The sequence below is a fragment of the Monodelphis domestica genome, chromosome 3 (genome assembly GCF_027887165.1).
Source record: "Monodelphis domestica isolate mMonDom1 chromosome 3, mMonDom1.pri, whole genome shotgun sequence".
NCBI lineage: Eukaryota > Metazoa > Chordata > Mammalia > Didelphimorphia > Didelphidae > Monodelphis > Monodelphis domestica.
In genome coordinates, this window is record NC_077229.1 from 183,687,965 (window position 1) to 183,703,131 (window position 15,167).

The 15,167-nt window shown below is 35.8% G+C and overlaps 1 pseudogene; it reads left to right on the plus strand.

Moving 5' to 3' along the window:
- Positions 1-2,004: 2,004 nt before the first annotated feature.
- The window catches only part of LOC100029433 (mitochondrial import receptor subunit TOM20 homolog), a 69,482-nt pseudogene continuing 56,319 nt past the window's right edge, over positions 2,005-15,167 (plus strand).

Sequence of the window (15,167 nt, forward strand, 5' to 3'; positions counted from 1 at the left end):
ATCATCAACATAGCAATAGTAATAAATCTATAGAAACTGAGGAGATCATCAAGTGAAGTAATAAACAGGAAGAAGAGAAGAGGGCCCAAGACTGAACCCTAAGAGCACCTGCCATCAGAGGGAATGACCTAGAGGAGGATCCAACAAAGGAGGCTAGAAGGGAACAATTAAATAGATAGGATTACAACCCAAGGGTTCTTGAAAACCAAGAGAGTATGAAGGAGAATTGAGTGATCACTGGTGCCAAAGACTACCAAAAGGTCAGAATGAAGATTGAAAAGTCATTAGATTTGAGATAATGAATAACTTTGGAGAGAGCTGTTTCAGTGAAATTAAAAGGTTAAGAATTAGTTTGTAAGGGGTTAAGAAGAATGAGAGGGGAGAAAGTAGACGCATCTATTGTAGATTGGCTTTTTGAAGAGTTTAGCTATAAGAAGAAATACAGCAAAACCTCAGTTTTTGTCATTAATCCATCTGAAAACAATGAGTGAAATCTGAAACCATTGAAAGCCAAGGCAATTATTTCCATGTGAATCAATGTAAATTCAATTAATTCATTCTAGACACACAAAAACACATTTTATAGAGAATAAATATAGTGTTTAATACTGAAAACAATAATAAATGAATATAAAAGAGTAATATAAAGAATAAATGGACATTTAACATGGCATTTCCCTTTATGAAGACTTTTCTTGGTTTTTGAAAGACAGCAAGGAGGAAAGTGAGAGGTTATTGATTGAAAGGGGAATCCCCTTCCATAAGGACCTTAGGTATCAAGGTACTTTCTGGAAAGACTGGAAAGAAGCTGACATGTAGAGTAGTTGTTACCTTGATTATGTCCCTCTTCTCAGCTGAGATATTATGGGATAATTTCTACTTAACTGAGATGAGATATCTCCCTCCCAATGAGAGAGTTTCTTCATTTTGTATATTATCAGGTATATTTTCTCCTTTGTATGCTTTATCTGATTTTCATTTGCTATATGAATGGATAAATTGATTTATTTGCTTTCAATACATGTATTGCTCACATTGAGCAGGAGAATGTGTGGGTTGCCCTTTGTTTTAGCAAAATTAGCATCAATGTCGTGGCACACTGACAAAATCTGAGGCAACCAACAAAAACTGAGACAAAGTTTTTCCAGAAAAAATCAAAGAAAACCGAAACCAACAATAACAAATGTCAATGTAAACCAAGGTATTACTGTATAGAATGATAGCAGAAATGGAGAGATCAAATGAGGGTTTTTTTTCAAGATGTGAGAAGCATGGGCACATTTGTAAGAAGTAGAGAATGAGTCAGTAGACAGAGAAATATTGAAAATAAGGGAAGGACGGGGGGGGGGGGGGGGAGTGTAAAGACTGTGGCTTAGAAGCAGCAGAAGCTGAATCCTCTGTGACTATCCTTCCATACCAATCAAAAAAAAATTACTTAAAAAAAAGACAGAATCCAAACCCAACAACAAGATGGAGCCATAGGACTCTGCTACTTGATACAACCTGAAATATATGCAGAGAAAGTTGAATTCTAGGGTATAAGGGAAAGATCCAACACTCCTTCCCCACCTACTACACTGAGATCTGTGCTAAGATTCAGGCTGACTGGAATTTCATGGCAAAGGCTGCAACCACAATGAAGGCTTAATGAACAGATAAGAGGATTTAGAATTATTGAATATAGAAGTGGTATATTTTTAAGTGATGGTATGAGAAAGAATATGACCATTTTTGTATGTAGCCAATGTGAGAAGGAGGAATGGCTCATAAGAAGTGAGTAGATCAAGGAACTGAATTATCAGGATGTTTGAGGGAGTCTCAACATCTGTTGTAGTCCTCTAGAAAAAGAAAAGATGTTATATAGAGAAAAAAATATGATCCAGGTATTGAATTCATTGAGGAAGTAAGGGAAGTGAGTTGAAGGGTCTATAGACAAAATTTACTAGGACTTTTGATTGGTGGTAGATATGAATAGTATGAATTTAAAAGGAGAGATTATTGAAAATGGGGGAGAACCTGAAAGGGAAAATGGGGAACAAGGAGTATTCCAACACTCCTATCCCAACCAGTGAGCTAAGGAAACTTGGAGAAGGTGTAGCCAGTCCCAGAAGGATGGCAAGAGAGGTTTAGTCAACAAGGAGAGATAGATTTCAATAACAGCTAGTATGCTGAAAGAGTATATGAGAAAAAGATGTAAAATTAAGGGTAAGTTTGTTGCCTATGGAACAGGTATTCTGGAAGGCACAGTGGAAGACTGTGATATTTGGTGGAAACTTTGGAAAGGAATGGTTGAGAGGGATTGGAATGATGGGTTGGGGGAAGAGGAATGGAATGGAATTGAATCTTGAGGAATTCAGACTCACTGGGATTTGAAGAATACCACCAACTTTCTCATTATTGGGTAGAGAATATCACTTCTCTTCTGTAACAAAGGGTTAGAGATTAATCTAGAAACAAATGCAATGAAATGGGAGTGACAAGGTCAATTGGTCAAATGAGAGGTGTGGAAAGGAAACAAGACTGACAGTTGGTGGGGGAAGGGGCAACTGGGAGTGGCAGTTGGGTCTTGTGACTAGCACTTCCTTCCTGCCTGGCGGACTTCCTTTCTGGTGTTGGAGGAGGGAGGAGCTTGTTCAGCCCAATCTGGTGTAGTGTGCCTCTTCTTGGTTCAGCCCGAAGATTCAGGCCCAATCACTTATTAAGGTTAGAATTGTTCTTGTTTGCTTTCTGTCTACTGCTAAGATTCTGAAATTGACAAAACTGGCACAGAAGACAAGAGTGGGAAAAACCCTCCACCAGCCTGTGGGGCCTGGCCTCAGCTCTGAAGCTGAGGAAAAACTCCAATCCCAACTGGTTATTAAACTTTATATTATTTGAATTTGCAGTCAGATAAGTGGACTATCTTTTCTGGGCATAGAGGGAGCTGAACATCAGTTCAGTCATTCAACAACAAACAGTCCTAATTGTACCCCTGCTGCTTCCTCTCAGCTGGAGGCATCTGTCTCCTTTGCTTCACCGAGCAATATTCCCTATCTCCCCTCAAATCCTCCATACCCTACATCAAATCTCCCTGTATCCCTTGGTTTTTCATATCCTCCCCATCTCTCTCAATAAATATTACAGAGGTTCCACTTTACAACTCCTCTTCTCTCCAAAGGCTAGATTTTAGTGAAGAAAAGGGCACAGGTGGAAATGGATGTCAAACCTTCACAACAAGAGAAATGTCCCATTCCTCACAATTTTTCTCATTCTCTTCCCTAAAAGGACAGGCATAATAGGAGATTGAAGGCCTGAAATCAACGGATAGGTTATTCCTCTTTTCACAGGAGGCTCTCTACATCCCATTTGGGAGAGTAGACTGGCAGAAGATGTGGAAATTACCTGGTGCTGGGACAGGTAAAAGTTGTTGCTTTGGGCACAATTGGATAGTGCCTGGCTTAGCCCCTTGAATCCTTCCCTCAGGGAACATGCTATGTCCAGAAGAAGACAGAAAACACTAAGCACTATCCTGGTTTGAAGAACTTTAGATATTGTTTACCAATAGTGACTGTTCATGAGGCAGCAGCAGAAAGTGATAGACTCTCTGTGAAGGGGAAAATGTTTTTAGACAGAAGGAAGACCCCCAACAGGACCCTTTGCAACCTTTCTCTGGGAGCACATTGCACCCAGCAGGAGACGAAAGGCAGAAGATGTGTGTGGTTATTTCCTTTATGTAGCTTAATAATTTAATTAATATTAATTTGTACTTTCACCCTGATGCTATTTACCATAAAGTTTCTTAGTCCTTAATTTATACACTATGAATCAAGAACATATTGATGACACCATTATTTTTGGAACATGCCATTCCAGCATCTCTTATTGATTCTCCAAGTTCTTGGTTTACTATTTTGCCTCCAGAACTGCATTCCTGGATGCTAAATTCTAAGGGATTATCAAATATAACTCTATATGCTAACTGTTATTTGCTTCCTAATAAAGTTGTTGGCTGATAGATATCTGAAATACTCTAACAGGGTGTTTGACGAATTAAAACAAGTACTGATTCTCAGTCAACTAACTAAGAAAGCTCTAAATAACTGCAAGTCTAAAAATGTGGACTATTTCCTTCCTCTTCTTTCTACTATTCTTACTTTCTTTGGAATACCTCTGCACAAAAGTTTATCAAATAAGGATGGATCAGATACCAGAGGTGATTTATATGCAGACATGAAAGCTATTGTCAGATTGGTAATATATGTGTGCACATATTGATTTCCACAAGAGATTTTTTTTTCTGAAAAAAAGTCCATGTTTTGTAATTACATAAACTTAATTAGGAAACTAAATTAAACAAAGATTTCCCTAATCACTAGATTCTATAACAGTGACACACGTCCATTCTTCATTGGCAAAAAGATTTGACCGGAGAACAAGGAAAATTAAACTTAAGTCGTATCCCAGTGCCTCACTTTGGTGTGAAGGTAAATGATTGATTCACAAAGATTATGCCAATAAAATCAGAGGGATCTATGAGAAATAACACTATCCACATTCAGAGGAAAAACTGTAGGAGTAAAAACACTGAAGGAAAAGCAACTGCTTGATTACATGGGTTGAGGGGGATATGGTTGGGGATGTAGACTCTAAATATTGATTTATTGATGTCAAAATTTCATCTTAAAGGAAAAGTCAAACTTTAGGATAAGGGTCATTTTAAGTAATCCTGTATCATAAAAAGTAATAGAATCAATTGTAATAGAACTACAAAGGAAATAAAAACATCCAGACCCAAATGAATTCACAAAATTCTATCATTTTTAAGAAATAATCAGTATAGGTCACTCAATTGACAGAGATCTTCCTGGAGATGGAAGGTCCTTGATTCAAATCTGGCCTCATATACCTCCTAGCTGTGTGACCTGGGCCAGTCACTTAACCCGTATTGCCTAGCTTTTATCATTCTTCTGCATTGGAATCAATAGTATAAATTTTAAGATATAGGTAGGGTTTTTTAAGTTTATTTAATTAATTGAATTAGAAGATTTTCCCATGCTTCCATGATTCATGTTCTTTCCCTCCTGTCCTCCTACCCCACTCCCATAGCCACCAAGCAATTCCACTGGGTTTTACATGTGTCATTGATCAAGACCTATTTCCATATTATTATTATTTGCAAAAGAGATACTGTTTCATCAGCATCCCCAATCATAACCCCAATGAAACATGGGATCAAGCAAATGTTTTTCTTCTGTGTTTCTAATCCCACCCACAGTTCTTTCTCAGGATGTGGATAGCATTCTTTCTTATAAGTCCCTTAGAATTGTCCTGGATCATTGCATTGCTGTTAGTAGAGAAGTCCATTACATCCAAATGTTCCACAGTGCATCAGTCTCTGTGTATAAGATTCTCCTGGTTCTGCTCCTCCCACTCTGCATTAATTCCTAGAGGTTGTTCCAGTTCACATGGAATTCCTTCAGTTCATTATTCCTTTGAGCACAATAATATTCCATCACCAACAATACCACATTTGTTCAGCCATTCCCCAATCAAAGGTCATCCCCTCATTTTCCAATTTTTTGCTACCACAAAGAGCATGGCTATGAATATTCTTGTACAAGTCTTTTTCCTATTATCTCTTTGGGGTATAAACTCAGCAGTGGTATGTCTGGATCAAAGGGCAGACAGTCTTTTAGTACTCTTTGGTCATAGTTTCAAGTTGCCTTCCAGAATGGTTGGATCAATTCACAACTCCACTAGCAATGCATTAATGTCGCAATTTTGCCACATCTCCTCCAAAATTTATTACTTTCCTTTGTTGTCATATTAGCCAATCTGCTAGGTGTGAGGTAGTACCTCAAAGTTGTTTTAATTTGCATTTCTCAAATTATAAGAGATTTAGAATACTTTTTCATGTGCTTATTGATAGTTTTGATTTCTTTATCAAAAAAAGTGCCTATTCATGCCCCTTACCCATTTGTCAGTTTGGGAATGGCTTGATATTTTGTACAATTGATTTAGGTCCTTATAAATTTGAGTAATTAGACCTTTGTCAGGGGTTTTTGTTATAAAGATATTTTCCCCAATCTGTTGCCCCCCTTCTAATTTTGGTTGTATTGGTTTTATTTGTACATATCTTTTTAACTTAATGTAATCAAAATTATTCATTTTACATTTGGTAATATTCTTGATCTCTTGTGTGGTCTTAAAATCTTTCCTTTCCCATTGATCTGACAGGTAAACTATTCTATGTTCATGTAATTTACTTATAGTTTCCTTCTTTACATGTCAGTCATTCACCCATCCTGAATTATCTTGGTGTAGGATGTGAGATGTTGCTCTAAACCTAATTTTTTCACATACTGCTTTCCAATTTTCCCAGCAGTTTTTTTTGTCAAATAGTGGGGTTTTGTCCCAAAAGCTGGGATCTTTGGATTTATCATACACTGTCTTGTTGGGTCATTTACCCCAAGACTATTCCACTGATTCTCAGGTGGGGGGGGGAGTTAAAGAAAGAATCAGTGCTAAAATGACACAATTATGAAATTTTTTAAAAAGAAGTACTTCCTCAGAAACCCTTTATCAGACAAATATTACCCTTATTCTTAAGCCAGGGGAGAATAAAATATAGAAGGATAATTATGGACTAATCTCATTAAGGAATATCAATTCAAAATATTTTAATAAAATCTTGTTAAACATACAGTAATTCTTCCAAGAATTAATTTATTTTGACCAAGTTGGATTTATACCAAGGATGCAAAGATGGTTCAATAGTAGGAAAATAGTCAACATAATTAATCTCTTAAATATTTTAAAACATCTAAAACTAAATAATTATCTCAATGGATGCAAAAAAACCCTCTCTTCAACAAAATATACCATTCATATATGATAAAAAACCTTACAAAGTATAGGAGCAGAGGTTGATTTTATATCATAAAAAGTCTATCAAAAATAAAGGTAAGCATTATATGAAATGGATATACACAAGAGGCTTTCTTAATATATACAGGATGTCCACTCTCCCCATTATTATTCAAAATAATTCTGGAAATGTTAGTAATAACAATAATATAAAATAAAGTAATTAAAAGAATAGAAATAGATTCAAATGAAATAAAATTATCCCTAATTGCTGTTGACATGTTGTTTTACTTAGAAAAGGCTAAGGAATCAGCAAAGATGGGTCCACTAAAGGATAGAAAATGGCAGAAATTAATAAGAAGAGGGTATTTAGAGCTAATAAGGAATTAAAGTGATACATAATTTTTATGCCAACTTTTTACTGAAATGTATAGGAAAATCCCTCCTAGAATGCTTTCTTAAATGAAATCAGAACCATTGCCAGTTCTAATTTGGCTGCTGATATTTTATTATGACTTACTTTAGCAACTGAAATTTCAAGTTGCTGCTAGAGTAAGATAAGCAAAGGATGGACTTAGGGTGACTCAGACTTATCTTTAGTATCTCATAGTCATTTTACAGAAGACTGAATGCCTCAAGAAAAAAAATATTTCTCTTATTAGTGAACATGAAAGTTTTCCTTCCTGGCATTATCAGTTCAGATGGTATAAGAAAGAGTTGGCAATACATTCTAGCTAGAAACTTCCTTGCTTTTCATAAGCATGGGTCACATCTGCAGGGAGTTTTTATCTCTGTTTTTAATAGCTCTCCCAAGTATTGGGCTATATATGCACCCTGCTTAAATGAGTCAAATTATTGAATAAGTCAAGCAGGATGAATAACCAGATGGATGGCATACAGCCAGATTGAATGATGGCCAGAATTACTTATATGAGAGTGTCATTTTATGGGAGGCCTGTCTTGTTTTGGTTTGGTGTGATTTGGTTTGGGGGTGGGGTATAGTGGATCTATATAATTCTTGAAGAACTTCGTGTTGTTCCATACTTCAACTTTATTATTTTTTAATATTTCATTATATCCTTTCATACAAAAACTGACATTGTAATCCTTATCCTTAGTATTAATAATACTGAAATTCTTAGGTAATTCAAAGGAAAAATCATGTACTTTGGTGTCTTCATAATTCTAATAGAGTCCAAAGTCAAAAACAGAAAAGGTCATTCCATTAAAAGAATATACAAAATTCTTTATCCATCCTTAATTTAGATAAAAGTAAATATATATTTGCCTGAATTATTTGGAAAATTGTCTAAATTTTCCATTTCATATTGGTTACAAAGGTTTTGACCTAACAATATTGTGAAGATTGGATTTAGTTATCTCCTGATTGTAACAATGAAGGTACTTATCTCTTCCTTTATAGTAAAACTATAATTGTAAGCTACAATCTATTTTTAGATGTTAACTACAAAAAGGTGTTAAGTAACTACAAAAGGTGAATTTAACAAAAGAGGTGTTAAGTAACCCAAAAAGATATAATCTAACCAAAGAAGGTAAGAACTAAAGAGTGGGCTGTCCTGGAGAAAAGCATCTGCTGTGATTGGAAATTTAGGGGAGGTAACACAAGACAAAGATCTTTAAAAAGAGAACCAAAAGGCAGAAGGAGATCATTTTCAAATCATTCATTAGGATTCAGAGGTTCCAAGAGTCATTCAGAGATTTGGGCATTAATTGGGAGGTGCGACTGGAAGACAGCCAGACTTCTTTTAGACTGTCACCATTGGTTAGTGAAAAGCTGACTTAGTGACCCCACCTTTCTGGAGGTGTGAAGTCCCCAGGTAAGACCCATTTCTTGAGACTCTCTTCCCCTGGAAGGGGCTTAGAGATTCTAACTGGTATCAGAAGAAGCCAGAGTTTTCTCTCTCTCATTCCTTAATATCTTCCTTCTAATGTAAATATTATAAATAAACTACCATAAATTCCATTTACTTTAGTAATTCATTTTTGGATTTAGAAATTAAATCCCTGGAGACCACCTAATTAATATATTCAGAGTCTAATCACAATTAATTTTAACAATATAAATAAATTAGTGATTTCATTAATTGCCTATTCTATTGCTTAACTATGAATAGAAGATAATCTCTTTTGCAGATTGTAATTTTTATACAGCATCTGCTTGACAGACATTTCCAGAATACATGAAGATTTTTTAAGAAATGATAAATATTAATAAGACTATAAGTATCATAAATTTTCTATTTAAAATACCTAATTTAAAATATAGTATTATGTTCTATATAAAATATCTAGAATCTTTATAGGGCCTGAAATCTTTAAGTATATATTTTTAATTTTATATATATATATATATATATATATACATAAATCTCCAATCCCATTCTCTCTCCTAAACTCAAAATTTTTTTCTCATTTTATCCTCACGATAACCCTAGTATATAGGTTCTATTATTAGCCCCATTTTATAGATGAGGGAACTAAGGTAGGTAGGGGGTGAGTGGCATGCCCAAGGTCATATAGTAATTATCTAAGGCTGGATTAAATTCAGGTCTCATGACTTCTCTCAAGGCTTTCATTTTCTTTTTCCTATATCCCCAAATTCTAATCATGCCAATACTATTTCCCCAGACTTGGGAAATACTCAGAACTTTAGATTTATCTTTAACTTCTTTCTCCCCAATAACTTACCATGATTTACAAAGTTTTGTTGACTCTTCCTACTTATCTTTTATACTCATCCCCATTTTCCCATTCTTAATACAATACCTTATTTCATGCTTTATAGATTTCTCATCTGGACATCTGCAACAGCCTTCAAACCAGAATCCCTACCATCATCTCTGTACCCCAATCCCCTCAATCCACTCTACACCCCACACTGAATTAATTTTCCTAATGCACACAGATCAGATTACTTCATTGCTCAAAATCCTTCTATTTCAATGAATTAAAGTCTAGAATGTTTATTAAGTGACTACTATTTGCTAACAACTGGGGTTACTGGGGATGTAAATAGTGGTGCAGTGGATAGAATGCTGATTTTTTTTTTTGAAATTTTTATTTAGTCAATTTAGAATATTTTCCCCTGGTTACAAGAATCATGTTCTTTCCCACCCTTCCCCATAGCTGACACACAATTCCACTGGGTTTTACATGTGTCGTTAATCAAAACCTATTTCCATATTGTTGATATTTGCACTAGGGTGATCCTTTAGAGTCTACATCCCCAATCATATCCCCACAGATCCATGTGATCAAGCAGTTGTTTTTCTTCTGTGTTTCTACTCCCACAGTTCTTTCTCTGAATGTGGATAGCATTCTTTCTCATAAATCTCTCTGAATTGTTTTGGATCATTGCATTGCTACTAAGAGAGAAGTCCATTACAATCAATTGTACCACAGTGTATTGGTCTCTGTGTACAATGTTCTCCTGGTTCTACTCCTTTCACTCTGCATCAGTTCCTGGAGGTCATTCCAGTTCATATGGGATTCCTCCAGTTCATTATTCCTTTGAGCACAATAATATTCTATCACCAATATACACCACAATTTGTTCAGCCATAGAATGATGAATTTTGGGGAGTCATGAAGAACTGAATTCAAATCCAGCCTCAGATACTTACTATGTAACCTTGGACATATCACTCAACCCCTGCACACCTCAGCCTTCTCAGCTATAAATTGGGGTTAATAATAGCACCTATATCCTAGAGTTGTTGTGAGGATAAAATGAGGCAATATTTGTAAAGCACTTTGTAAAACCTCAAGTATTATATAAATGCTAGTTATCAATATTTTGGGAATTTTATACCTTCCTACTCTTTTCTATGGCTTTTTCTCCTTTCATTTTACAAGATTCTGAGGGTGGAAATTCTCTGATTTCTAGATCCATTGGAACCCATGAGGTAATTTACAAGATTAGAGAGACAAATTTCTCAGGATTGCTAATCATTGATCCATACTAAGAAGAGGGAGCCAAGTATTTGTCAGGCTCTAGTAGGAAAGCACCACATGTCTCCTACTGCCATTTGTTTCTTCTAGAAGTCAAAATTGCCACTGATTAGTGGAGAGAAGAGAATTTCTCAGAAGTGCCAGAGCCAGAGAAAAGTACACACAAATCACTTCCTCCCTATTTAAATATTCTCTACAGAGTGTGGACTCATGTGACTCTGATTTATTCTTTTACTTTATCTAAGTCTTTCTACCTTCCAGGCATATCTCTTTGATGCCTAACAGAAATATAAAGGAAAGAATATGACTACCTGTTGCTCATGCTGGGCTAATATAAATGGCTCTACTTCAAGTTTGGGTAACAACTGAATTGGTTACAACATAGATAGTATGAAGAAGGACTGTGACATAAATCTGTAGATTAGAAACAGATAGAAGGGTGTTTGGGAAGTCAAGATAGAGGAATTTGCATTTTATTAAAGATTTTCTTTAAACAAGGAGCCACTGTGGTTGATTATACCTTAAGAAGATTATTTTGACAGCTCTAAGGGGGCAGGGAAATTATAGAGGGAATTGAATAGAAAGAAAAAAGCTAATCATGAGACTATAACAATAGTCCAGGCTAGTGTTGATAAGCTTTGGGTGAATAAATAGGGACAGCTACTGAAGAAGTTTGATGGATGGAATAAATACAACTTGGCAACTGATTGGATGTAAGAGGTGAGGGACAGGGGCCAGTAAGAGATACCTTCAAATTTCTTCCTTGAGAGACTATTGTGAGAATGGGGATACCCTTAGTAGAAATGGGGAGCTTTGGAGGACCAAAGTGTTTGGGAGAGTGGAGGAGTGAGGAGGAGGAGGATTAGTTTAGTTTTTCCAAATCTTGAATCTTCAGGTGCCAATATCACACAGACAATTGTTGATATGGAGCCAGTATAATAGGGGGAGAGATTCAGGCTGGATATATATATAAATAATCTTAGATTATAATCTTAGAAAATAGTAGAAGGCTAGAGCTAGAGTTAGGAAGACTTGAATTTAGGACCTGACCTAAGCCACTAGCTGTATGAATCCTTGGGCAAGTCACTTTAACCACTATCTGACTCTTTTTTCAACCATAAAAGGGGGAAACAAATAATACATTCTTCCTAGGGTCATCATGAGGATAAAATATTAGTAAAATGCTTTGTAATCTTAAAGGGCTGTATAAAGGTTGGCTATTATCTTTGTAGAAATGATAATCAATTCCATAATAGATAAATATGCCAAGAAAGAAGATTTAGAATGTAGAAGAGAGTCCAGCGAAGAGCCTCATTAATTCTTTATCATCTGATAATTACAATCCATACTCCTCATCCTAATATTCAAGGCTCTCCTCTACTTGGAATCAATTTGATTTTTAATCTAATTCAATTAATATTAAGGACTGAAGTAAGGAAGTGCTGGGAATAGATGAATAAGACAAAATCTTTTGCTCTAAATGAGAATGCAAATTTATAGGGGAAATCAAACAAGTTTATCAATTCTAAGTTTGGGGATTAGTATGTGGACTTTGATTCCTTTGGTGAAAAGATTCCATTCTATCAGTGAAAAACAACTGCTCTGTAACTAATGGTCTTGGGGAACTCTGAGAAGTTACATGATTTGCCAAAGATCACATAATTTAGTCTGTGTCAGAGGTAGGATTTGAATTCAAATGCTCCTGACTTTGAGAAAGATTCCCTATCCATTATGCCACCCTGTCTCTCTTTTAAATGATAAAACTCAAATTAAAATATGATAAATTCATAGTACATTATAGTTGGAGGTGGGTTTATGTCTCAGTAGATTATGGGGAGGTAAATCTACATGTAAATGTTATTCCTTTTATTACTATTCAATTTCTTTTGCATCTCATATACCTTGGAACTTTCTCTCTGTCTTATCTCATCTACTCCTTAAAGCCAGAGGCTCAATTTTATTTACCTTTGCATCTATCTTAGTAGATAAAGTGGCACAATGCAATCAGCTTGTGATCAGGAAGACCTAAGTTCAAATTCCATCTCAGATTCTTATCAGCTGTGGGAAACTGGCCTAGTCACTTTAGCTTATTTGCCTCACTATCCTCATCTAAAAAGTGAGCTTGAGAAGGAAATGACAAACTACTCTAGTATCTTTGCTAAGAAAATACCAAATGGAGCTACAGAGAGTTAGATACAACTGAACAACAATGATATCAGCTCCAAGGACTGAGCCTATTGTTGATTTAATTGAATGACAAGTCCCTCAAAATGCTTTATATGACTTTTTAAGAAAAACCCACTGGTCCCGTTTCTTACTCTTCCCAGACTCTTAAGATTTCTTGGTCTCATTCCTTAGGAGGTACTGTTTTAATTTGTTCTTTCTATAGCTTAAGAGCTCTCCTTATTGTGCGACTGCTAATCTCAAAGGAAAAAGCAAATGCTGATTTTATTTATCTTTTTAAACTATTATCATGATTTCTCCATCTGTTCTGTGATTTCCATTTCTGAATGCATGCAGCAATTTTACTCAGATTTTAAGAGAAATAAGCAAACACTTTGCAAACCTTAAAATACTTATATAAATAAATGTTAATTGAACACTGTGTGCAATGTACTCTACGATATGATTAGGCACCGATGAAGTTGCCATGAAACACAAGTCACAGCTTTTTTGCCACCAAGTTTACAATATGCCCCAGTGAAATGATGTATGCTGATGAACATTACACAAATTAGAGCAAAAGAGGGTATAATGCTATTAGATTAAAGAGAAAATAACTTCCTGTTGGGGGAATCAAGGAAGGTTTCATGAGAGAAGTAACACTTGAGTTGGGATGAGTAAGATGTCAATAGGTAGAAATAGAGGGTACATAGACTTTTAAATTTAATCAACTAAAAGCAAGACACCTTTATTTAACTCCTAAATGAGGGATATCCACAACCCACTTGCTAAAGTGTGTGACAATTCAGAAACACTGACTGCCCTATGGGCAGTCCTTTGCACATTTAAAGACTTCAATTGATCCCTGTAAAGTGGAGGAAGGGACAGGAAGTGATACAAAGAAGGGCCATTAAAAGTGACTGCAACTTCCTGTGATGAGGCCTTTGAGCTCTTTTGAGGTTTTGGAGGCTGGTGGAGGATCTTCTTCCTCAACATGGACCTGGGACTCTAGCATTTGGCAAGTTTCCTCTGGGATATTCTTCCTTTGGACTTTGGATTGGTAAATGGAAAAAGCTGACCCTCCTTTCCTGACTTCTGGAGAGATTAACACCAGATAGGCCTCCCTCTTGGAGGAGGCTGCATGGGTGAAAATCCTTGTTTAATTTACCCCTGGGCCCTCCAGCTAGGGCTCCTGGAGCTGTGCCAGAGTAGAACCAGGCACCAGAGCAAATATTTAGTTTGTTAGGTTAACTGATTTCTCTACCCTCTTTCACATTCCTCTCCTTTCACTCTTTCCCTCTATTTTGTAAATAAAACTGATAAAAAAGTTATTTTGACTTGCACTATATTAATTTTGGTGACCACATTCTCTTATATTTAGTCCAGCCTTAATTTTAACCCCCCCCCCATAGGCGTGGAGATAGGGGATCCTGAGTTCAAATCTGGCCTCAGACACTTCCTAGCTGTGTGACACTGGGTAAGTCACTTAACCCTCATTGCCTGGCCATTACGACCCTTCTGCCTTGGAACCTATATTTAGTACTGCTTCTAAGACAAAAAGTAAGAGTACAAAAGGAGGGTGGAAGTGTAACTGATTCATTTCACACATTAGGAAACAGAAGTTCACAGGGTAATTTCTGATGTTAAGGCTTTTCCCACTCCATTATATCGGACATCTATTATGAAAAGTCAAATGATTTACTCCATTAAGCCTGGCTTCATTAGAGTTAAAATGGTACCATAAATGTTTTATAGATGGATGAGACTATACAAGAAGAACAAACCAGCCAGAATCAGTTCTTCCATTATTTCACCTCATTTCCTCTTCCTCCTTCTCCAAAAAAATAGGGAATTTATATTGCAATCACAGACAATGGGGGTAAGAGAATACAATAATGTCAAACTTTTTTGGTGTTTTGGTTGGTTTTGCTAAATGTTTTTCTCTCCTTTATTCTTTGTCATAAATTATGTTTCTCTGGGAGTGGGGATATAGAAAGGTATACTTGTAAATACAGGTGATGGAAAAATAAAGAATATCAGTACAAGTTGATATTTCAAATAATTATGGGAAGAAAATTAGTGGGGGGAATAAAATAAATACAAAGAAAAGGGTTTTTTTTTAGACTTCTTGTATTCTTCTAGAAAGAAAAAGAAGAAAGCAGTAGAAGAAAAAGGGAAGATTTTAA